The sequence below is a fragment of the Pleurodeles waltl genome, chromosome 3_1 (assembly GCF_031143425.1).
Source record: "Pleurodeles waltl isolate 20211129_DDA chromosome 3_1, aPleWal1.hap1.20221129, whole genome shotgun sequence".
NCBI lineage: Eukaryota > Metazoa > Chordata > Amphibia > Caudata > Salamandridae > Pleurodeles > Pleurodeles waltl.
Window position 1 is genome coordinate 704,425,658 of NC_090440.1, and position 24,307 is coordinate 704,449,964.

Consider the following 24,307-nt stretch of genomic DNA (forward strand, 5'->3'; position numbering starts at 1 on the left):
ATGAATCTGATGCTCCTTTACAGATGTCTGTAAACTACACTGTTTGTTTGCATATAATTACTAGCCTGCTATTAGAATTGTATCTAATACGGGAAAGCACTATGTCCAGATAACAGGACCTTAACCTTTGGCAGCCAAGGGTATTCCTTCTGCCCGCATACCAAAAATTGCCCTCTGCTACTACTGGTAATGAAGGCCAGGATTCAATAGCCAGACTGACCACACGGGTGCAGTTGTTCCATCCTATCTCTCTGAATCCATTTGATTTGAGACCTATTTGCCAGTGTTTTCTTGTTACTCATGAGGCCGGAGGATTATCAAACAAGGCAGAGGTGTTGTTTAATCCCTAGGACGAATTATTTATAGCTTTTACACCTGACACTATCATTGAAGGCGTGACTCTTCCCTTTTGTCAAAAGAACCCATTGGTACTACTATGTCATCTCTGTATTTGCGTTTGGCATCAGTACCCTCCCGGGCCAGAAAAACAGGTTATCACGGCTCTAAATAAAATAGAACAAGAATAGTTGAGGATCAAACTTAAATGCAACAAAGGCATCCATTGTTTTGTTACAGAAGGAAGTTCCGGACAAATCCAGCAATCTGAAACATTACATTCCTTGTGATACGTGTCTATGGTTTGATTGGCAGTGTTTTCAAGGTGCTCTTTGGAATGGTGGTCGTTGCAGAGCTTCAGTAAGCGTGGTATTATTTTAACCCAATAATTTCGGGAAGTGTAGTTGACAACAGCTGTTAGGGTAGTAATGCTGATCATAGCAAATGGTATGCACAATTTCTTTATTAGAATGGTTCCTTTCCATCCTGCTTGTCCCTTCTGAGTAGCTGCCCCCTTTGTTCTTTCTTCTTCACAGTCACTAGGCTGTGAGAGGTCACCAGTACTTTGCAGCACTGAACCTGATAGTAAACTACCGTTGGTTGGGTCAAAAAGATGAACTTGCTATGGGTTGTAGATGCAGGTTGTATCGAGGGCCAGCATCCTTGATGGGCTGAAGTGGCACAGTCGTGGGGGCAATCCTGTGTGCTGCAGCCAGTGGCATGGTCGAAGGCAAGGGAGCGCTTTTCACATTTGAAGCATCAATCCAATTTTTATCCTTTTTCATGCCTGTTTGTGTTGCCAGCAGAACTTGTACGGGATCCTTACAGTGTGATTGTAGGCGCTTAGATCTCTGAAAGTTCTTGACCATTCACATTGAATATTGTGTCCAGGACCCTGCAGAGGAGCCTTCCGCCATACTTGTAGGAGGCAGCTTTGTAAAGTCCATCTGCAAATGTTCGAAGGGTGCCTTGGCAGGTGCAAAATATCCTGTACGGGTAGGAATATTATTATTATTATTATTATTATTATTATTATTATTATTATTATTATTATTATATATATATATATATATATATATATATATATATATATATGTACACACACACACACATATATAATTGTTTGTCAGGTAGCCTGAATGAATGACCATGTTGATCTTTCCAACAACCAAGTACAAGAGTACCATATTGATGTTGTTTTTGTAACTCTCCTTTAGTTGCTTTTCTTTGAAAATCTGCTATACCCCTATCTCTGAAGTGATATACACATTCTTTCTCTTCAACAAACATTCAATGGGAAACACATGTTAATGACATGACATTCTATGCTCTTTGTCTGGCTGTTTCATCAGCAAATGTATTTCCCTTATCCACACCATGTTTTTTCGTATGCATTACATTTGACAGTGGTTACCTGTTTTGAAAGCTATAAAACATTAAGCAATTTAACAATAAGTGGACCATGCTGTATTTTTGTTCCTTGACATGTGAAGAAACGTCTTGCTGCCCAAAGCCTGCGCAACTCCAAACGCATATTGGGTGTCTGTGTGTGTGATATATATATGTGTGTGTGTGTATATTAATTCACAGTTAATCCAGCGCTAATTTCACAGGTTCCTGTTAATGCTGTTTATTCAGCTGCTTGTATCGATAATTCTAACAGTCCACAAGTTTCAGTGACATTGTGTAAGGTGGTGGTAACATAGGTTGAAATGGTTGTCCCATCCTTGAGCTTAAACCAAGAGCCATCAACCTATGAACATTTTTTTGCACTTGAATGCCTTATTGTGAATATTGGGTTGTGGTTTGGGGGGGGGGGTGTTATCGCACATTGTGCTACTGGGGATCATGCTGTTTTTCACTACTGCAAGGGTAGTTTTTCCTCCCCCAGCCATTTGTTTTCCGGCCACGGAGGGGTGCAAGTTAGCAGTCAAGGGCTGATTACAGCTGTGCTCCTGATTAGCCATAGGAGCCCAGCTGATGTTTTGGATGCCCCGCTGGTGCTTCTCCCCCTAAAAAGTGCACTGTGATATGGTACTCTCGGTCAGAGTTACTTGAGTGGCGTTCAAAATGTAAAAATGGAGGATGTGATACCCTTAACTTAGAAAAAACAACTAATTGCTGCACATATTGCACTTGGCATACTAATTCGACTGACCGGGGTCTGCCTGCATTCACTTCTATAGAAGGGAGATCACCAGTGCTCTTGTTGATGCGCGTTCAGTGATTAAACATAATCTGAAAGTCTGTGATATGATTCAATCTTTGGATTTTGTTTGCTTGTTTATTACAGAAACCTGGGCGAAGGACAATTCTGGCCCAGATTTGGTGGCAGCGGTTGCTCCAGGTTGTCATTGCCAGACTTGACCTTCCCCTCCCCAGATGTGGAAGTGGTAGCTATTACATCCAGAAATTGTCAACTGCACTTTAGAACCAATTAGTGGGGGCTGTGAGGTGGCACTGTTTAGATTGAAAGCAAATATGAAAAATACTCTTTCTGAGCTCTTAATCTACTGCCCTCCTGCACTCTAACTCATTTTCTTTCAAGGCCTAGGCTCAAATCTGGGAGTCTTTTGTTGCTAACACTAACTTCACGATATTGGGCAATTTTAACTTTCACTTCATAGGTAAGTCTTGCAGTGATTCAAATAATTTTCTCAAACTCGTGACTAATTTTGGATAAATCCCCCACTCATATGGCTGGTCACACGTTGGATGCTGTTTTCACTAACTACCCGGACCTGGCTATTGGGGATATTTTCTTGTTAAATTGGGCTGATCACTGGACGGTGGCATTTAGAATTGCAGTGCAGGCGCGGGCAGAGCAGGCACAATATAAATCGGTATCATGCAGAAATGGGAGTAATTTAATATATGGATTCTGCTCTCAAAAACTCTTGGGTGGGTAACAACTATTCACAGGATCCGACTGCAGAAAATTTTGCAGGTTGGGTGAAGGCTGCAATAGATCAGGTTGGCCCAGTGAAAACTAGAATCTGTACCAGAATCACAACATTGGCACCCTGGTTCTTGGACGAACTCAAAGATCTTACACAGCAGTATCCGTGGCAAGAACTTAAATGAAGGGTGAACTTGTCACCAGAAGATAAAGAAAACTGCAAAGGGTTATTACTTATTTACAAGTGTGAGATTGGAGTTGCCAAACCTTCCTTCTACGCTAATAAAATTAGATTTGCAAGTAGTTCTACTAGCAAACTCTTCAAGGTGGTAAAGGAGCTATCTACCCCTCTGTTCAACAGTCTATGGAGAACTCGCAAAGTTTTTGCGATAAAGTTGTTGTCTATTTCAGAGATGAGATCCTAAAGATTTATTCAGATTTCAATATTAATGAAGATAGGCTGGTCCCCTCCCTAGACTCCGCTGACTTGAATCCTCCAGCTATTCGGTCTGCGTTTCTGCATGTTAAAAACTATTACAAATGTGAAATCAAGTTTGCCTGATGATCCTTGCCTGCCCAGAATCTTGCAACTCATTCCTGATCAGATTGTGGCTTTTTTTTTTTTTGTTTAAAGTCTTTAACCAGATATTTAATACAGGAGTGTGTGCCAGTCTTTGGAAGGAAGCTATTGTCATTCCTTTGCATAAAAACCGAACAAGGGTCTAGAGGAACTCAAAAACCCACATCCTATCTCTCTACTGCCTGTGCCAGCTAAAATGTTAAAGTATGTTAACCAAGAGTTAGTTAAATTCATTACCACTCAGGTTTTCTTGGATCTGTCTCAGACTGGGTTCAGAAGTGGTCGCAGCACAGAGTCTGCTGGTTCTCGCTGCAGACTCTTATCTGATGCCAGGTCCCCCAGGGGGTGCTGCCATCTTGGTAATGTGAGACCTGTCTGCATCATTTGATATCAGATCACCTTCTTGTCTGGTTCAAAGACTCCATCAGGTGGGAGTGAGGGCCACTGCTTTGGATCTCCTCCACTCCTTCCTGACCGACAGGGTCGAAACAGTCAGCTGTGGCGATTTTAGAGTGGAGTTGTTTAAGCTTACCTGTTGGGCCTGCAGGAGTCCTCCTTCAGTTCCACTCTTTTCATTCTCAGTTGGCATACATGTTTGATTTCCAAGTGATATCGTATTCTGATGAAACAAAAATTGTCTCCATATCAGACAAGCTACCTCTGGTAGCAGATACGTTTAAATAGTGCATGAATGACATCAGTGCCTGGAAGAAGGACAACTGGTTAAAACTAAATGCCAAAAAAACAGATTCTGGTTTTCAGGGCTCAGCACTCAGCATGGTCCGCGCTTTGGTGGCCAGAGACATGTGTCCCTTTTACCATCTCCAGTTGAATCTGCAAAAAAAAAACGTAGGGACAATGTTTTACATTTATTCCATCTCAAATTCTTGTTGCAGTGGTCATCACCTAGATAACGTTGCGCTTAGAGTACTGCAATGCCTTATGAACATCAAAAAGTCCTCGTTGAACAAAGCCCATGTCATTCGGAATGCGGCAGTCTGCCTTGTTTTAAATGTAGCTAAACCTTTCTCAGTGAGGGATGCCATTTGCCCCATACACTGGATATCAGTAAGGAAACGGGTGATATATAAAGCCCTTGGCATAGTAGTTCTCCATCAAGACTCTGCACCCCTCAGAACAGCTTTTCGGGGGCACACACCTAAGACTGCTTAGGTCATCCTTCTTCATGAAGGTGACTGTATCTAGATTCCGTAAACCCATATGGGGTGGCCACTTCTCAGTTGCGGTGGCGAAACTGTGGAACACTTTACCTTTGCACATTGTGGCCCTGGAGTTTTTCTCAATGTTCCCCAAGCAACTTAATCCCTGGCTCTTCTCTTTAGCATGTGTGGTTTTACGTTCTCCTTCAGTTGTTTCTCAGTATGCACTAGCGCCTTGATACCTTCAGGTTTAGTGCACTTTATAAATCTCATTCTCTTCTATTTCATAAGTCCCTGTCTTTCTTCCATTGTTGTGTCTTGTAACTCTTTTTAGTCTTTGGTCTATTCTTCTATGATTAGTGCACAACCATGGGGTGTGCCAGTATCATTCTGGGGAAGGGGCAAGAGGGTATGTGGATAAAGTGTATTACATTGATGTATGGTAACATATTGACGGACTAAACATAACTCATAATGTGTTAGTCTGGCATTTGTCAAACGTTGAGTTTGCCATTTGTTTAACAGTATATCTACAATGAGAAACATAAAGATGCCCTTTCTGTCCAAGAATCCCTATTTCTGCTTGTTTTTCGGGAAACTGCTGCTGTTACAGCTGCATGCAGGCATGCTAGTCAGCCTCAAGCAATCTTGCCTGAGGTAGTGGAAAAATAAGCGCAGGGCTTTCCTGCCGCCCTGTTGTGTAAGAACAAATGTGAGCCCATCTTGTTCATGTACAAAAAGATGAAATTCTTTAATGTAGTCAGGCATTCCAAAAGCAGGAGCATCACAAAGTACCTGTTTAATTTGCAAAAACTATTCAGGTGTCAAGTTAATCATGGTAAAGTTGTCTGGTCTATAATATTTCATCTATGTATTGTAAGAGATTGGTGGTTGGTGTCAACTGAAAGGAGTTTTGTTGGAATTTTAGTTCCTGTGAATAAAAACCACAAACAACTTCCTTAGTGAGGTCTTCACTTTTCTTTTTCAAGGAAAATTTGAATTTTGCATAGAGAACCCTATATCTCTTATCACTCTGTTCCCAATTAAGCCCTATATTACTATTTCCATTCCCTGTTCTCCTTCTGATGAAAGTTTAAACTATGGCACTCATGGGAAAGGAACTGGAACGTTTTATTTCACTGTTAGTTGTACAGGTGCTATTGTGTCCCACATTGTTCTTACTTTGTCAATCACCCATTCAAGTCCCGTAGTTTGGGGTCAGGACATGTAGACATTAGTGGGAAAAGGAGAGTTTTCAGTACATTCAAGTTATGCCATCAGCTGTGCCTTTTATTGTTGTGTGCAATTTGTAAAGTAAGTCTATGCCCAGCAAGCTAAGGGCGCATTTATCTGTTAACACAAAAGTATATTTGTCAGTTATTGGGCTAATGGTATATGTCTGAGAGGAATGCATGTGGGATAACTTCCTGAAATTCAATGTATTAGTGATGCTGGTGTCCAGGAGGAATTTCACCTTCTGTCCTTGTACTGTTACTTCAACATATGGCTGTCTTGGATCCACTGAAATTTACACCTGTTGTTCTCTCCCTCCCGTGCCACCCTATTGAGCAAAATCATGATCGGGCAAGAGGACAGTTTTCATCGGTGATCCGTTAGCCTGTCTGTTAAAGTAGTTTTGTTGGTGTCCCCGATAAAGTGGTGTCATTAGCATAATATTCGGCATAGGGGACATTATTTGGCATATCATTATGTTGTTGTCACCCTCTGTTAAAAGAATTTCTGTGGCCCTTTTAGGTACGTCCTGGTGACATGATGGACCCTCTGTTAGTTTTCTCTAAAAATGGACATTCACTTATCCAGTGATTGGGGTCCCTAGAATTGTGGCATCCATTATCTACTTGAGCATTCTGAGGTCTTTAAGTTGGTGCACAGTACCCCTGTTGTCCCAAGAACGTGGACCTGTGTCTTCCTTACTGTGGTTGCTGGATCAAAACTTTACTCTTTAATTCCTTGTATTTCTTATCCTTATTCTGTTTATCCAGTACCTGTCTCTCAGCATAGTATTGGGCAATGGCCAATACTTCTTTTAGTGGCATTACTCCCTAGGTTGGCTCATTGGTATGGATAGATAATCTTATACATTCTCGGAAGCCATTTACAAAACAACTGGAGAGGGATTGGTGGGCCCCTTCTTCAGCAGTATGCATCCTACAATAGGCAGAGAAAACCCTTTTAATTCAGGAAAAGATAACTTCTACATTTTACGCCCTTTTCACTGTTTACAGTCATTTAAGTTAGGCCACGCTACCCTTTTGCGGGGAACTAATCCATGCAATCTAGCCATCAGTTTGCCTGTCAAGGCTGCTATTTCATCAGTTACTTGGCCATCAGGCTTTCATGCATCTCCTGTATTGTCACTTGCAGTCCAAAATAAGCCCTCAAAATCCTCCTTCCTACAATTTTTCCATAAATCAAGTCAAAAATACAAGAAAACATTTGGTCTATAATCAGGGGTCTCCAACCTTTTCTGTAGTGAGAGCTACTTCTGATCAGTGAAAATCACCGTGAACTACCGAAGGCTAAACAACCCGAGCATTATTTCCAGACACCCTCACGGCAAACGTCCTTGCAGATGTTATTGTTTGAACAAAATACTTTGACTAGGGACACTATGACAGGAGTGCCACGTGTATCAGTGAGAGCGTGGTCTTTGGGAATGTATGAACATGTGTGCATATGAATGGGATATATGTGTATGGGTAACAGAGAGCTGGTGTTGTAGGTACTTGTGGCACAGGGCATACCTTTCTCCTTATGTGGCACAGTTACAAGTATAACGGAAACATACAACCATGTTTTTAAATAGGAGAAATTGAAAGTGCAAACATTTTTCATAATGTGGAACATTTTTCTGCACTTTAAATTTCTCCCATTTAAAAAAAATGATTATATATTCCACCATGTTCTACTGTCCACTGTGCGCAAGAGGCCTGCCGTTTGTAAATGCAACACTTTGAAAAATAGTTTGAGAAAATGAAAAGTTAACTTAATTATAAAGTACACTTTCATTTTCTCCTATTTAAAAACATTGGTGTTCTCACTTCCAATACTGAGTTGACAAGGACTTTTATTTAAGAGTTAAATACCTTAGTGCTACAGTTCTTCACCTCTGTGACCTGGGTAATAAATTTGACTCCAGCAGTGCTCCTTATCAGGCCCTGCTATCTGCAGCCTGGTGATATTAATGCAAAACTTTAAAAGGAAAAATGTGACCCTGTGTTTATTTAAAAATGAACTCCATACTGTGAGCTACTCTGAAGGTGTCAGGGAGCTACTGGTAGCTCGTGATCAACTGGTTGGAGACACCTGGTCTATATAATTTAATGTTAGCAGACCTATTGTTAGTATTTTCTCTGTTCTAGTGTACCATTCATCAGGGTTTTCTCTGATGTCAGGATAACCTTTGGTAAAAAGATATCAATTCCATTTTTATCCAAGAGAAATGGACGTGGCACTGGGGTTGTTGGCATCAAACCCTGGTACTTCATGCATAGGGCCCATCACACTGGCGGGTCAAGATTGATGTCTATCTACTCAAGATATATGGAAAAAGCATTGTTACATTCAACATTCATCAGGCTAAACATGTCAGATTTACCATCACAATGGGTGAAATTAAGAGGTAGCGCCAAATCTTCAGGCTGGCGCTGCTGTTGCCGTACTGAATTATAGTTAATACATGATGTATATATTACCTTTCCTAATTCTTGTATTACATAATTTTATATGATTTTATCACTGGTATCCAAAGTGCCTGTCTTCTTCTTTTGGGGTATTTTGCAGTGCTGATTTGCCAATTATCATGAACAAATGCTTTGACTCTCTCTTGTATGTCTTAGGAAATAGTGCTCCTCATCAGTTTAGTGGCCTTGACAGGTCTCCCTTGAGGTAGTTCAACAGCAGAGAAAGTGAAGCCTATGTCCTCCTCTGGTGTTTGTTCATTATTTTCTAGAGAAGACCTTTTGGGATCGGGTATTATTGACAGTTTGTGTTTGTTCCAATTAAGTACCTTGTAATTGCCCTACTTGATTAGTAATTGATTAGTAGCTGCCTGGTAGGGTGGCAGTTTTGATCTTTTAGTAAATATGTGCTCAATTATGTAGTCCTCCAAAATAGGAAACCATTGGTTCTGCTGTATAGTCCACAAATGACTTACTATCCTTCATGATGTTACCTGATCTCTTCAGAAAATTCATCAGCTCTTTTCTTTCTGTCATATTCCCTGAGTTTCTCCCTTTCTGTCCTCATTACTTCCTTCATATGTTGTTGCTTGGCATTTTTTTCCCATTTGTTCAGCACATCAAACTGCAGCAGTTTCATGTTCCTCCTTCCTTCCTCAAACATGCGTTCCCTTAGACAGTTCAGTTTATCGTAATCAAAAGTATCATTCAGTGGAAACTATAATGAGATCCTTTTCAATATATTCAAGCAAAAACTGTCCAGTCTCCATCCCTTGTTGAATCCTCACCGCCCATGCTGGATTTCCTTCTACTGGACATGGCTGCAAGTGTATTGACACCACACAATTTACAACTACCCATTTTTGCTGCTTCTATAAGGTAATTATTTTAGTGCAGTAATAGTGAATCTTCTTTGCCACAATCCAGATGTTTCCAGTCACTTAACTACCCACTAAACCTCATACAGGACTATCACATAATAAAGTACAACGCACTGTACTGTCCCTATTACAATATTTCATTATACGTCTCATAAATAATTTCACAATATAACATGCATCCATGGTTGTTCTTACCAGGTCTCGACTACTGTCTGCCTCGGAGTTCTTTGGATCCAGCGGTGTCAACCCTGTCTCTCAGGGGACCAGTGATTCCCCTCAAACTGCGGCAGCTGGAAATGCAATCCCCTCTGCGGGTGCATACTTTGAAATCGGTCTGTTCTTTAACGGGCCCCTTGACTGCGGCTCCTTCTGGTCCATCTGGATTGACTTGGTGAATCCTGGATGAGCCCCCTAGTTAGTGAACACACACATCAGTTACACTTGTCTGTTAATGAGGGACAACAATGAAAAACAGTTGTGGAGGTATGTTTATTTAAGCGTGAGAGATCCGAAGCAGTCGGCTTCCAAGTATGATCTGCCAGACGCAGTTGGCGCAATCTTTATTAATAACATAAATGACTCTGTGCCTAAATTATCAGAAATGTGACATCTTAGTTAAAATGATCATATCGGTAAAGCATTGGCATACACGTCATCACATAATTCCATGACTCCTCTGAATGATTTAAAAACATTTTTCCTTCATTCATAGTCTTCTTAAAAGCTTCTTTTAACTGCAGCCAAAGTGTTTCGTCCCACAAGGGACTTCTTCAGGGCTGATCCTGATATCTTTTGGGAACAAATTCAAAGTGTCCTTTTTGCTCTTCAAGTGCCCCGTTAGCCTTGTCGTTAGGCATCAAATAAATATTTTTCATGTATGATCCCCATCTTGTATGGGGATAGACTATTTATGGTCCAGTGAATTCTGACTATTCCATGCGACGTCCCATCCAACATTCAGCTGCTTGTCATAAGGGCCTGTTTGAGAACATGTTCCACCTATTAAATCCCTGATGCATGTAGGGTACCAGGTCCTTGCTTTAAAGGTGTGGGGCTCTGTAGAAGACCACAGTTCCTCATGGCCAAAGATAATGTAGGGCTAAGCTGCCTTTTACAGTTCTGCACAGGACCAGAAGCTATCTCAATGTGCAACCATTTAATGTGGTATATGATATGAAGACATCAAAATCCTATATAGAAAATGCCACCTTGGCAACCATTGAACGCATGCTTTTCAGAGAAGATTGGCAGCACAACACACCAAAGCATTTTGTTCTTGAGTGTTGCAGATTAGCACTAACCGAGAAGATCTTTGAATAAGACAGCGGTGTGTTCTTGCAGACCCACGGGACATCAATGGGCAGGACATTTACTGCCTGCCTAGAGGGTCTGTCAGCAATTTCGAAAATGCAAATATTGAATGTCACCAATTTCTATCAACAGAGGACACTTATTTGGACAATCATATATCAACGATATACTGATCATCTAGCAAAGAGTTGAGGATTCGGTGCTGGAATCTTTGAGATGGCTGAACTCAAACAATGACATCCTACAGTTCATGTGTACTATACATCGGACCACATTAGCGTTCCTGAATGTGACCATCTTCTCGGTGGACAAAGGACTGAATAGTAGGACTTAATACAAACCTACTGACAGAAATAGTCTTCTATCATTCAGCAGCTTCCACCCATGCCCACTGACCGAGAATCTGCCCAGCTGTCAATTGCTAAGGGTATGTCGCAATTACATTAAAATACAGGATTACAACAACCAAGCACAACCTCACCAACAAACTGAAAGAATAGCCTGAGAATATCAGACAGCGGTGCAGCAGACGTGCCAAGAATCAGAATAAAGAAATCCTCTTGGAAAAACATAGACAAGCCCTGATGAAGACATCCTCACATATGTAAGTACATTCTGCACTGCTCCAACTGTGTGAAGAAGGCTGTTAATGAGCACTGGAATACAGTCCCCTTCTGGTACCCTGAACTGACAAAAACCTAGATTTGCTCACAAACCATTTAGTCCGTACCAGACCAGCAAATACTTTGAAAACCGACAACACAGTGCCCACTAGCTGGGGCTTATAACCTGTAGTAGGTCATTACCCCTGTGGCACATTTTGGGTTTCCTGCCTCAGGAATCTTAGACCTTGACAGCCACTTTGAACAGACCTGAAGAAGACACATGAACTGTAATCCAATACATGTCATTTACATGATTACATGCTCCTGCCATTTGAAGTACATAGGTAGGACATGAAGAAAGATCAAGATACGTATAGGGGAGCAATGCCGCAACATCAGGCGTGAATAAGCAACATGGGCACGATTAACCATTTCCTTATAGCAAAACACACAGCTGATGAACTTGAGTGGGTGGTCTTCAAAACATTAGATCATGTTGCCAAGGATGCAGACTAAGTTATTTTTTCCAAATAGAATGGTGGATCTACCGTTTAAAGACTTTCCACATGGGCCTGAATGATAATATCACGTGACTGGCACTGAACCAATGAGCATCCTGAAAAATAACTCAATGAGCAATTCAGAACGATGTCTAAGGTAGCTGTCGGCGAAGCAATAAGCAGATCAACATATCTTACTTTACATTTGAGAATTCGCTAGCAGCTTAGTATAACATATAAGGGTATGGATGTGTTTGCCAACTGCTTATGACAGCATATAACCAAGGAGTTTCAGCTCAGGAACAGTCCGTTTTGTCATCACAACAGCACTAGCTGGGTGTCTCTCTTACAAGTGTTATGTACAGGACCCCTTCTCCGTGAGTCAGAGAAAGGCCAACACTCCATATTCAAACCTAGTTTTACGATTAGGAATACTGTCCACTTGCTATAGGTAACATCAGTTCATCAAGTGTAACATATTACATCAAAGTACAGGACCAGCGAAAATCTGAATCCCAGAATTTCAATCTCTGAAAAACAACAAGCTGTATATAGCCGTCCGGAAGATCCTTGCGTATAAAAAAGGTGCACGATGACTGATTAGTCAATAACTCTATATTTGCACTTAGAAGGCTCACCATTGTAAATTCTATGTTTCGCACATGGGGAGAAAACGGGCTTAGTCCATTAAACTGTAATTTGTTCACCATTTTGCTGACTACGGGTGTCCCGGTCCCCAAGGTCCATTTGTGATCAGCACTCACGACGAGATGGGTACATGCCGGCAAAGAAACATTAGATGTATGCAAATTTTATCACTCTTTTGCAATGAAGTGAACACTTTTTTCCTGGTTCTACACATTTATAGCGCGTATCAAAGGGCACAGTAACACACATGCCTGCTGATAATTAGCATCATTTTATGCCCCGTGACCATAGAGTGCTAGACAAAACATTCTATCCACGTCATTATAAACCACCATCAGTCTTATTTCTTCAACGGAGCCCTGACACATGCTCAACGCACATAAAGACACTATCGATGTTGTTTTATTAACAATTCACCCTTTTAAAAAAAATCTCTCCTAGTTCTGACGCAAGTGTAACTACTTTTGAGACACCATCGAGTTTTTAAAAAAAAAATCTTGAAGGCTGTTTTTTTCTGCAGATGAGCCTCTACACCGTGACTACCTGAGTTAACTTGCTACCAGTAATCACAAGGAGGCCTGCCGTTTGAATCGAGGTTTCGGTCGGGGTACTTAATATCCAGGATGAGGAGGGCTATGTAGGCTAATAGGCTGTTGGCTCCCCATTTGACAAGAAAGTGGGGGACTTTGGACGATTTGTGTTCCTGTTTTCCAAATGCAATCTTGCTGACTGGCATTTGAGCTGAAGAACGAAATGAAAATGGCCATCAAATGTTTTCCTATTTGAAGAGGGCATGAGGAGACCTTTTCCTGCTCCCGTATCCTCTTAGGCAGTTCCCATACCGTCATAAGGTACATTTTTGGACAGTTCACTATCCTGCTCTTTTAACCCAGAGGTCTTCAAACTTTTTGATGCTGGGACCCCCTCTCAAAAAATGTATAGGCCTAAGGACCTCCTCCTGAAAAAAAACTTCTAGAACCTGGTACTCCTCCTCATCGGCAATCATAAATGTACCAGATTCCCACAGCAAATCATTTTTACGGTGAATAAATAATATTAAAGGGTGTTTAGCAAACCAAAGGTAAGCGAGTGTGGTGGAGTGGTCAAAGGTGTGACTAAAAACAAAGGTCCTCATTTATGAGGAATTGGCATAGGGCAGTGCTGCAAGTCTTCTTGCTACACTGACCTACGCCAATATAAAAGGGCAGGAATGGACCGTATTTATGAAATACAGAGCATTTCTGTACTCATGGAAAGAGGAAAAACAAGGAGAAATAAAAAAAATCTCCTCATGATGTCTGCTCTGGGGAGGCGTAAAGTTTTGGCACCACTCAAGTTTGTGATTATGAAAATCTAGGGCACCGTCAAAATCCATGGGTGTTTTGCGTGGGAACAGCCACCACAACTCCCATGGGACGCCTCCTTGGCGCACAGTAAAGCAACACAGCGGCTAGCGCTGCTTTGTCTTACTCCATATCTAGGAGGCCATGCAAAGCCTGGCTTTGCATCGCCTCTTAGGTATGATTGACAGGCTTGTGTTGCCGGACCGTCAAAAAATGTGGTACTTGGGTGACACAAGCCTCTCACAAATAAGCTCATAAATAAGCTAAAAAATATTCTGTAAGGTTTTTTTTTTTGCTAAGGTCTTTCTCCGTCAGGTAGCTATTTATAAAATAGCAGCCATCTTAAATGAAAAATAAATAAAAGAAAGTTGTTACTCCTTGTGCAATGTACTGTAGTGCATTACGAAACTTCTATTAGTCAATGCCCTGCATAGGTCTGTGTGTAACTGGAGAGGACAGAAAGCACTGTGGAGTCATTATTTTTAAATTACACAAAGTACAAAATAGACTTCTACAAAATGTGCAAAATGTTTTACCATTAAAAATAGAGCTTCCGAAAATATAGATTTTAGTAATATGCAGACCATACGCAATACATTTTTTGTTGTTGTTTTTTTTGTTTATACATAGCTGTCCCTTCAACACCTCCTTAGGGGTAGTTAACACTATGTACATACAATTACAATTAAAAGCATTCACTTTACTGTTCAGGTGTTAACTCTTTTTACCACCACTTAAATAGAATAAATGCTTGTCTTCATAAAGCATCCAGTGATTTTTATCAGTACCGGCTCCCAAGCATCCTTTACATTTGCAGATTACAGTTTACATTTGCAAATGAACTGGTAGGGCATATTTGCATTTCTCTCAGGCAAGCAGGCACATTGGAAAGAATGCTTTTTAAAAAATTTTTTTTTTTTAAAGATGTCTGCCCCTCCCTCGGATTCACTTAAGAAGAGACTCACTGAATGACAATTCCGCTGAAGCTTTCTAAGCTATCTAAATTAACCTTCCTAGTAAGTGTCGGTTTCCAAAACAAAGACGTTTTGGAATAGAGGCAGAAGTGGAAGAGGAATGCGGGCCCCTTCTGACGACTCCACAGCAACCCCCTGCCTAACCCCCAGGGTTACGACACACAGTTCGAAGACCTCTGTTTTAGCCTATCCTATGATATGGGTTGCATTCACATTTTTTTCAACCTGTTGTCAATTTTTTTTTTAAAGAAATGAGATTACCTCCCAGAACACCGCTAAGCATTGGGAGATAGAGAATCTACAGTTTTTAGATATCATAACCACACGTTTAACTTTTTGCAGGAACCACAACACATTCAGTCCAGCCATTGTGCTGTGCGATTTGTAGACCAAGTCAGGCTGTTTGCCTTGTACATAATACACGTGTAGGAGCATGCTCTGTAGATACAGCGCGCAGTGTTTACGGTGTTTGGCTTCACATCGGGTATAGGATGAAGGTGACCAAGGGTGAACAATTAATTTGCATGCTAAAAGTTTTTTCTATCTCCCTCCGTTATAATAAGTGAATTTCATAGGTTTTTAGGTCTTGTCTGTTGTAAGGTTGCTGTAGCTAGTATACAAGCACATTACTTTAGTGTTGTGTAGCTTAGGCCTGCAGCTTGTGCTCTTTCATCTAGATACATAGCATATTATTCATTTTATTATTCTAGCAAAGTCTTTGTTTAGTGGAGATGTTTTTATTATTTATCAATTGTTTCTCAGCGCAGAATTCTGTTATTCTTTTCTTGCACAATATATTCACTCTGTGCTTTCTCCAAGGTCGACTATGATAAATGTTTTGTATCGGCAATAACAAATAAACTTATGTCCCCAACTTTTAAGCACAGATATATATATATGTTGCCACATCAGGGCAGTTTCTCAGAATATCTGATGTTTTATTCTAAAACACCTCACTGCCCCTTAATGTTGCCATCGTGAGTTGCACACCAACTTTGCAATTACTTCCAAGATCTGACACCTCCTCTGTCTCCATGTGGGAGGACTCTTAAACCAGCAGACCTCTTCTTTACCTGTGACCACAGGTATGAGGATGGGTTCCTCCGGGGCCTGTTGGGCAGATTAGGGCTTACACTGCCATGCTCTTGTATAGACTATTAGTAGTGCTGATAGGGATTCTAGAGCCATTATTGTGACCGTATGCTGGGGCTTTTCCTATGTTTCACATTCCACATCACTGGTTTGCTTGTATATTGTTTTATCATCCTTATCACAATACATGCCTTTTTACATAGAATGCACTTGATTCAGTAAAAAGTATTAAACCTAGTCCTACTGTTTGTCCTTTGCCTGTATGATTTGCAGTTCAAAATGCACACAGCATCAAACGTTAATCTATACTGATGGTGAAGCACAACCGGCATTAGGCACCAAACTACAGTACTCCGCAACTAAGGTCCATTATGCTGTTAGATTGGACATTGCGGGTCCTAAAAAGTAGTCGTATACAATGTCAATACAGTAGCTCAAAAGACCTGTTTGCCACATTTAATTTTCCGCAACAGCACCAAATAAAGGCTAAAAAGCAGCATGCACTGGAAGCGTGCCATGATAAGCAGTGCATACCTTCTTTGAACTCTGATCTGTTGATGTTCTCTCTCAGGGCTCATTACCAGTCATGCACATTGCAACTGCATTTGCAACGTGATGCTTCCTACGAGACTCCTTTTGTGGATCATGCTTCCTACGAGACTCCTTTTGTGGATCAAGTGGATCTTGGTGCTACAACACCTACCACTGCATGGGATTCTGCTGCCTCGGCTGGAGCTGAGGTACTGGAACATGAGTGCTCTCTCACCTTCCTTTTAAACCAATTGGTTTCCTTAACATCTGTTGATATGGGGTCTTTCTTAGATTTAATTATTCTTGATGAAATTGGCAACTTTTTAAAAGACAATGATTGTTTAAATTGCTGGCGCTTGGCCTTACAAGTTTTTAAATTCCTAATTGACCGATCTTAATTTGGCCTGCATTGTGATCTGTTGGCTTGTCAACACAGACGTTTCATTTTATAAGTTTTAGCTTGTTTTTAAATGGAATACATGTAAATACAGTGATTTTGCTGTTAACTTTATTAGGGGCCTTTACACTTTTAACAGTCATTGGGAAGGATGTGATAAGGTTGCTTCAGCTAGTATACAAGCATATTATTTTAGCTTAGGCCTGAAGCTTGTGTCCTTTCATCTAGCATGGCATTTTATTCATTTTATGATTTTAGAAAAGTCTTGGTTTAGTGAAGATGTTTTTATTATTTTATCAGTTGTGCCTCTGCGCAGGATTCAATTATTCTTTTCTTAAACAATATTTCTGATGGATACAACTACCTGTGGATTCCTCACCTTATGAATTCTCCCAATGCGCCAGCATTCAACGGAAAATCTTCTTCCCAGCTCTCCACGTCGATGAGGACATCTCAATTGCACGGCTCTGCACGCGACTCCGTCTGAAGTCACCGTGACAATAAGATGTCCATGCTGGCGTGCTGACGTCAGTTCCCTTTAATCCGTGCCTTTAGACGCGAACGGTTTTCTCCTAACTCTTGTTAATGTTTCAAAGGAGTTCCCTTTTGTCTCTAGTTACAATGTCTCCTCCTTGGAAGTCGTGGTTTAAACCTGTCGGGAGTGCGGGGTCGCATGTCAGTTACGGACCCTCACGATAATTGCCTTTGGGGCTTAAGTTCGGAGCATGACGTCGAGGAGTGTGTGTTCTGCCAAAGCATGAATTCGAAGGCACTGAAGGAGAGAGAAGCCAAACTCTCTTTGGCTAAAGCGAAGAAAGGGCACAGAAGTCATCGGAGATCGTCTTCATATACTTCGTCTAAGAAGCGGCCGCCGACACGACTCAGCGTCATTCGGCTAGAGGTTGTTCACGATCCAGGTCTCCATCTAGATGGGTTTGTGGGACGTGGGCGGTTAGTCCGACTGTGACTCCACAGCCTCAAAGCCCTCAGGTTTCTCCGGCGCCATCGGTCTTCGAGGTGGTTGCACCTCAAGAGAATCCTCGCTTTTCGCCTGGGGTGCAGGATTCTGATGTCCAGCCGGTGCAAGTGCCGCATGAAGATCAGCGGTATCCTGCCTTCCCGGCTCCAGGAGTGGATCCAGCGGCATTTCTGAATGCCATGTTTAACATGTTCAATACTATGGCCCCTGCTGGTGCACCGGCTGGTCCCACGGGTCCTTTGGCATTTACATTTGGCTCCCCGGCCCCGTATAAGTGAGTGCCGTTTATGCCCTTTTATCCGGCTGAGGGTGCCGATTCTGCGCTGATGAATTCGCCGCAAAGACCTACGGCGCCATTGACATCGCCTTATATACCTGCGGCGCCGGCAATGCCGCCTCATACGCAGTCGACGCCGATGACGGAGCCTCAGGTGTCCATGGCGCTGATGGGATCAGCTCCGGCGCCGGATGGATCCGGTTTGGATCGTAGTGTCTCTCCTTCTTTTCCTGGTCCGCGTCTGTCAGTCCTGAAGCCGGTGTCATCGACGCCGGCTAACTGTCGACACCGAGGTTGGAGGCCAGGTTGAGGTCACGCAGAAGAGCACTGAGGCTTTTAGAAGAACAGGAGTATCAAAGACTGCTACTAGAAGAGAGAGATTGCTGAGCCCTTGGGGGAATATCAGGGCCGTGACTCAGCCAGTGGGCTAAACACTTTCCCAGAGTGGGATCTTTCATCTCCAGGGGAGTTTACAGAGGAAGCGGCCTCTTTCCATTCTGTGGTCAGGAAGGCGGCAAATTTCTTGGATGTTCCGTTGCCAACTGCTGAGGTGAAAACAAATATTTTGACCGAGGTCCTGCATCCTTCTTCGGCTTCAGCACAACCCCTGCTTCCATTTAATGATGCTCTCACAGAGCCTATTTTAGAGGTATGGAGGAAGCCTGTGTCATCCCCAGCTGTGAACATATCTGTGGCAAGACGGTATAGGGTGGTTCCGGGAGATTCTGGATTTTTGTCAAAGCATCCCACTCCGGAGAGTTTGGTAGTTCAGGCCTCCTGTTCAATACGTTCTTCACCAGGCTCCTTCCCTGTTATTCCTTCGGACAGAGTCCAAGAGAATGGAGCAGTCGGCCAAGAAGACTTTCTTCCTGCAGTATGGCCTTGAAAGCGGCAAACGCTACTTGTGTGTTAGGGAGCTATGTCCACGCCCTGATGGACACGGCTAAAGCTATGGTTCCAGACCTGCCGCAGGATATGCAAGGACAATTTGGTGAGCTCCTGGCAGATGCTCAAGCTGCGGCTAAGCAGATTTTCTAGTCTGGCCTGGATTCTACAGACCCGTGGCCAGGGCGATGGGTACCTCAATCGCTACCAGGAGGCATGCGTGGTTGAGGTCCTCTGGGTTTTCTACTGATGTCCAGACCACTCTAATGGACCTGCCTTTCGATGGAGAAAAGCTGTTTGGAGCTAAAGTTGGCTCTGCCTTAGAGCACTTTAAGGACAGTTGGGCCACAGCGAAGTCTTCAGGTTTGCAGGCTTCCACTACTACCCCTTTCAGGTCCTTTCGAAGGTTCAGGGGGTTTGGGCATGGAGCTGTTTATCGTGGGAGACTCCAGTCCAGCCTGCCAGCCTCCCATATAGATCCTTTAGAGGACAGGGGAGGGATTGGACAAGAAGGGCCACCCAGCAGCACGCTGCATCATCCTCATCCTCTTCCTCTTTCTCTGGGGGACAACAACAAGGGAAGCAGCCCTAGTTTTCTGTCCGTTTTGAACCACACTTCTCCTGTAGGGGGAAGGTTACGTCTTTTTCTCCGCGAGTGGGAGTTAGCCACATCAGACTCCTGGGTTCTAAATATTGTGAGGAAAGGATATGCCCTTCCTTTTCAGGAGTTCCGTCCTCCCAACCCTCCCTGTCCCTAGTTTTGTTCAGAAGACCATCTCCTGTTGTTGCAGCAGGATGTTCAAATCCTGGTTTTAAAAGGTGCAGTGGAGTTGGTTCCAGAGCAGAAAGGGGTCAGGTTTGTTATTCAAGATATTTCCTGATCCCCAAGAAGGATGGTCGATTGAGACCTATCCTGGATCTGTGGATTTTGAATTGGTTTCTCAAACAGGAGAAATTCAAGATGCTGACTCTAACGCAGGTACTTCTGGCGTTGAACAAAGAGGATTGTATGGTGTCTGTTGACTTGCAGGATGCTTACTTTCATATCCGTATTCTCAAGTCTCACAGGAAGTATCTCCGGTTTGTGGTGGGGTCGCAACACTACCAGTGTGCGGTCCTTCCGTTTGGTCTTATTTCAGCACCTCAAGTCTTCATGAAGGTGATGGCTGCAGCAAGTCTCAGAAGGAAGGGAATATCGGTATTCCCTTACCTGGATGATTGGTTAATCAAAGCAAAGTCTCCAGAACTCGTGCTGCATCACTTGCAGATGACAACTCAGTTGTTGTTCAGTCTGGGCTTTTCGATAAACGTGCCAAAGTCTCACCTGGAGCCCTCTCAGCGCCTCCTGTTCATAGGGGCGGTACTGGATACAACATTAAATCGTGCCTATCCTCAGCGGATTCAGGACATTCAGGCGTTGATTCCAATGTTTCAAAATGGAGCGGTTGTTCCAGTCCTGCGCCTGCTCGATCTGTTCGCCTCTTGCATTCTGTTGGTCACTCATACATGCTGGCACATGAGGGTTCTTCGATCTTGGAGTCGATATTGATCTCCAGAGACGCTGCAGTGGATCTACGATGGTGAGCTGTGGATGGCAACCTTTCCCAAGGAAGGCTGTTTTCACTTCCGCCTCCTGTGGCCACGTTGATAACGGATGTTTCCAATCTAGGGAGGGGAGCTCATCTGGGAGACCTGGAGATCAAAGGTCTTTGGTCTCCAGTGGAACAGACTTTTCATATCAATCTGTTAGAATTGTGGGTGATACGTCTGGCTCTCAAGGCCTTCCTCTCGTCCCTTCACGGTCAGTCAGTTCAAGTCTTGACGGACAACACTACCGCATTGTGGTATATCAACAGTCAGGGAGGAGTGGGGTCGTACCTTCTCTGCAAAGGGGCTCTGCGGCTCTGGTCCTGGGCTCAGTACCATCAGGTTTGCTTGGTAGCGAATCATCTGACCGGAGTTATCAACGCAGGTGCAGACAGTCTGTTGGCATTTCTCGGCCATTCACAATCCCAATCTGGTCCTTCACATCTTCACCGCAGATAGACCTGTTTGCCACTCGGGAGAACGCGCACTGCCCGTCGTGCAAGGAGCTTTGTGGGACGTGGTTCAGATGTCTTTGTGCGACCAGTTGTTTTATGCATCTTCCCCACCATACCCTTGATTCCTCTGGTTCGGAGGAAGATTCGCCAAGATCGGGCTCGAGCCATTTTAATAGCTCCGGATTGGCCGAGAAGGGTGTGGTACATGGACCTTCTCCAACTCTCACTGGGCCCTCCGCTCCGTCTCCCTCTCAAGGCAGATCTCCTCTTGCAGTCGCAGGGGCAGGTTCTACACCCCCACCTCCAGAGCCCGGACCTTCATGCCTGGAGATTGAATGGGGCAATTGGAGTTCTTTCTCTCTCCCACCAGAGGTAGTGGATGTTATTTTATTGGCCAGGCGACACTCCAATAAGACTGTTAATGCCGGCAAGTGGGCAAAATTTGTGGCTTGGTTTGGAGAGAAACAAATTGATCCCTTGAGAGCCCATCTGTCTGATGTTCTGTTGTTTGCTTTAACTTTAGCATAGAAGGGTTGTGCAGTTGCGACTGTCAAAGGCTATTTGTCGGCACTGTCAGCCTTTCTTTGCCTTCTGGATCAACCTTCCTTGTTTAAATCACCTATTGTGGTTAGGTTCTTTAAAGGTTTAACAAATACATGATTATGCCTCAGTGGGATTTAAATCTGGTTTTGACTTTTTTAATGGGTTCACCGTTTGAACCCATGCATTCCTTTCCTTTAAGATTATTAGTCTTTAGGACAGTTTTCCTGATAGCTATTACATCTGCTAGGCATGTGAGTGAGCTTCAGGCCCTTAGTGTTGAACCTCCCTTTATATCATTTTTTGCTGACTAAGTGGTGCCGAAAACCAGGGCGGCTTTCCTCCCTAAAGTTGTCACTCCTTTCCATATGGGGCAGTCTATTACCCTTTCATCTTTCTACCCTCCTCCTCATCCTTCAAAAGAGGAAGAAAGACTCCATCGTTTGGACCCCAGAAGGGCTCTTTTTATATTGAGAGAACAAAGGACTTTCGGTTGGAGGACCAACTCTTTGTTGGATATGTAGGAAAGATGAAAGGCAGAGTGGTCCATAAAAGAACCATATCCAGGTGGGTCATCCTTTGCATTAAGATCTGTTACACGTTAGCAAAGAAGGTTCCTCCTGAGGGTATTAGAGCTCATTCTACCAGGGCTAAGTCTGCCACTTCAGCCTTGGCAAGAGGTGTTCTGGTGGTGGACATTTGCAAGGCAGAAACTTGGGCTTCCCTCCACACTTTTGCAAAGCATTATTGCTCAGACTCGGAAGTTAGGAGGGACGGCTATTTTGCACGTTCTGTGTTGCAGGATTTCTTGGTGTGACCGGTCAGGTACCCACCTCCGAGTGCGGTACTGCTTTGGGACTCTATTCATAAGGTGAGGAATCCACAGGTAGTTGTAGCCATCAGAAGACCAAGTTACTTACCTTCAGTAACACTTTTTTCTGGTGGATACATAAGCTACCTGTGGATTCCTCACACTCCCATCCGCCTCCCCGTTGCCTGTCTGGTCATACCAAGACTTCTGTATTACACGTGTATATATGTTTTGATAATCTTGTATATAAATGATTGTTGTAATTGTGTTACATCAATATGGTTTTATGTATGTATTCATTTGAGCTATTGTGAGGTCGGTTTTCACCTGTCTGCCTCAAAGGCATGGACAAAATGGGTGAAACTGAAGTCAGCACGCCGGCGAGGACCTTATTGTCACTGTGACGTCAGACGGAGTCGCATGCGGAGCCGTGCAGTTGTGACATCCTCGTCGATGTAGAGAGCTGGGAAGAGGAATTTCCGTTGAATGCTGGTGCATTTGGAGAATTCATAAGGTGAGGAATCCACAGGTAGCTAGTTAGCCACCAAAAAAAGCGTTACCGAAGGTAAGTAACTTGTTCATTAACTCTGTACTTTGTCCAAATCTGACTATGATAAGCTTATTAGTTATTGCCGGTACAAAGCGTTTATCATGTCCACAACTTTTATACATAGAAATATACTTGTTGTAACGACAGGGCAGTTTCTCAGAACATCTGATGTTTTATTATAAAACACCTCACTGCCCCCTTTACGTTAGACGGTATTTCCAGCCCGTTGCCACCATGTGCTGCACGCCACCTTTGCACTGACACCTCCTCTGCCTACATGTGGGAGGACTCCTAGTAGACCAGCAGACCTCTTCTTTACCAACAACCACAGGGATGGGTTGCTTCCAGGGTGCCTAATGGGCAGATTAGGGCTTGCACTGCAGTAGTAGTGCAGGTAGGGATTCTAGAACCATTATTGTGAAAGTATGGTGGGACTTTTCCTATGTTTCACTTTCATCGTCACTGCTTTGCTGCCGTTATGTTTTATCATCCTTATAATCACAATACATGCCTTTTTTACATAGAAAGCAATTGATTCAATAAAATGTATTGAATCTAGTCCTGCTTCTGTTTGTCCTTTGCCTGTATGAGACATGTGACTGAGAGAAAAGGGTATGATATGCACCACCACGGTTTCCCTGAGAAATCCAAGAAGTCATGTAAAGGGCTGCCACAAATCACTTTTACTCTTCAGTCCTGGTGAGGTGCTACTAGCTGCTTGGAAGGGTTAGGCTGACAGCTGTCACATCGAGTGGGATCAGACTCAGTCCCCCTTGCTCGGTGGTGCTACCGCCCAAATCCAACAGTCTGGTTACGATAATGAGTCTCTTCACGACAGCCTACTAGACATTGCATGTGCTGTCTGTTGCGACACATTAGCTTACAGTGGACTTAGATCTCGCCCATTGCTTACCGTTGATTGTCTTCATTGTTATTCTCATTTGCTTACTTCTTCTCATCAGCTGTATAATGTCCTTCCACTGTTTCCTTTTTTATAAGGTACATTTTTCTTTTTGATTAAGCACTCTTAAAGAGTGTATGTTTTCTAGCGGTCTCCCTCAAGTGATGCTTCTCTCCCATCTGCGCTGCACTCAGCGTTTCCCTCTTATGCCTGTATGCTTTGTTTGCCCTGCTTTGCGTTGTCTCCTTTCTTCTTTCTCCCTGCCAGCTCAACGTTTGTTTTGCACCTGTTTAATATCTCACCACCCACCACTGTTGCTTCCTTCACCTGTGCCCTCGTGCTTCCACCCCACACCCTGTTGCTT

At 43.1% G+C, this 24,307-nt stretch overlaps 1 protein-coding gene across 4 annotated transcripts in view; it reads left to right on the plus strand.

Moving 5' to 3' along the window:
- The window catches only part of S100PBP (S100P binding protein), a 464,083-nt gene that overhangs the window by 67,118 nt on the left and 372,658 nt on the right, over positions 1 to 24,307 (plus strand). For 2 of the 4 annotated variants that reach the window (XM_069223397.1, XM_069223396.1), the window contains exon 2: positions 16,602 to 16,770. The exons of the other annotated variants lie outside the window; for them this stretch is intronic. The gene's annotated coding sequence lies outside the window, so the exon portion shown is untranslated. The remainder of the gene's footprint in view (positions 1 to 16,601; positions 16,771 to 24,307) is intronic. 4 annotated transcript variants of the gene reach the window in all.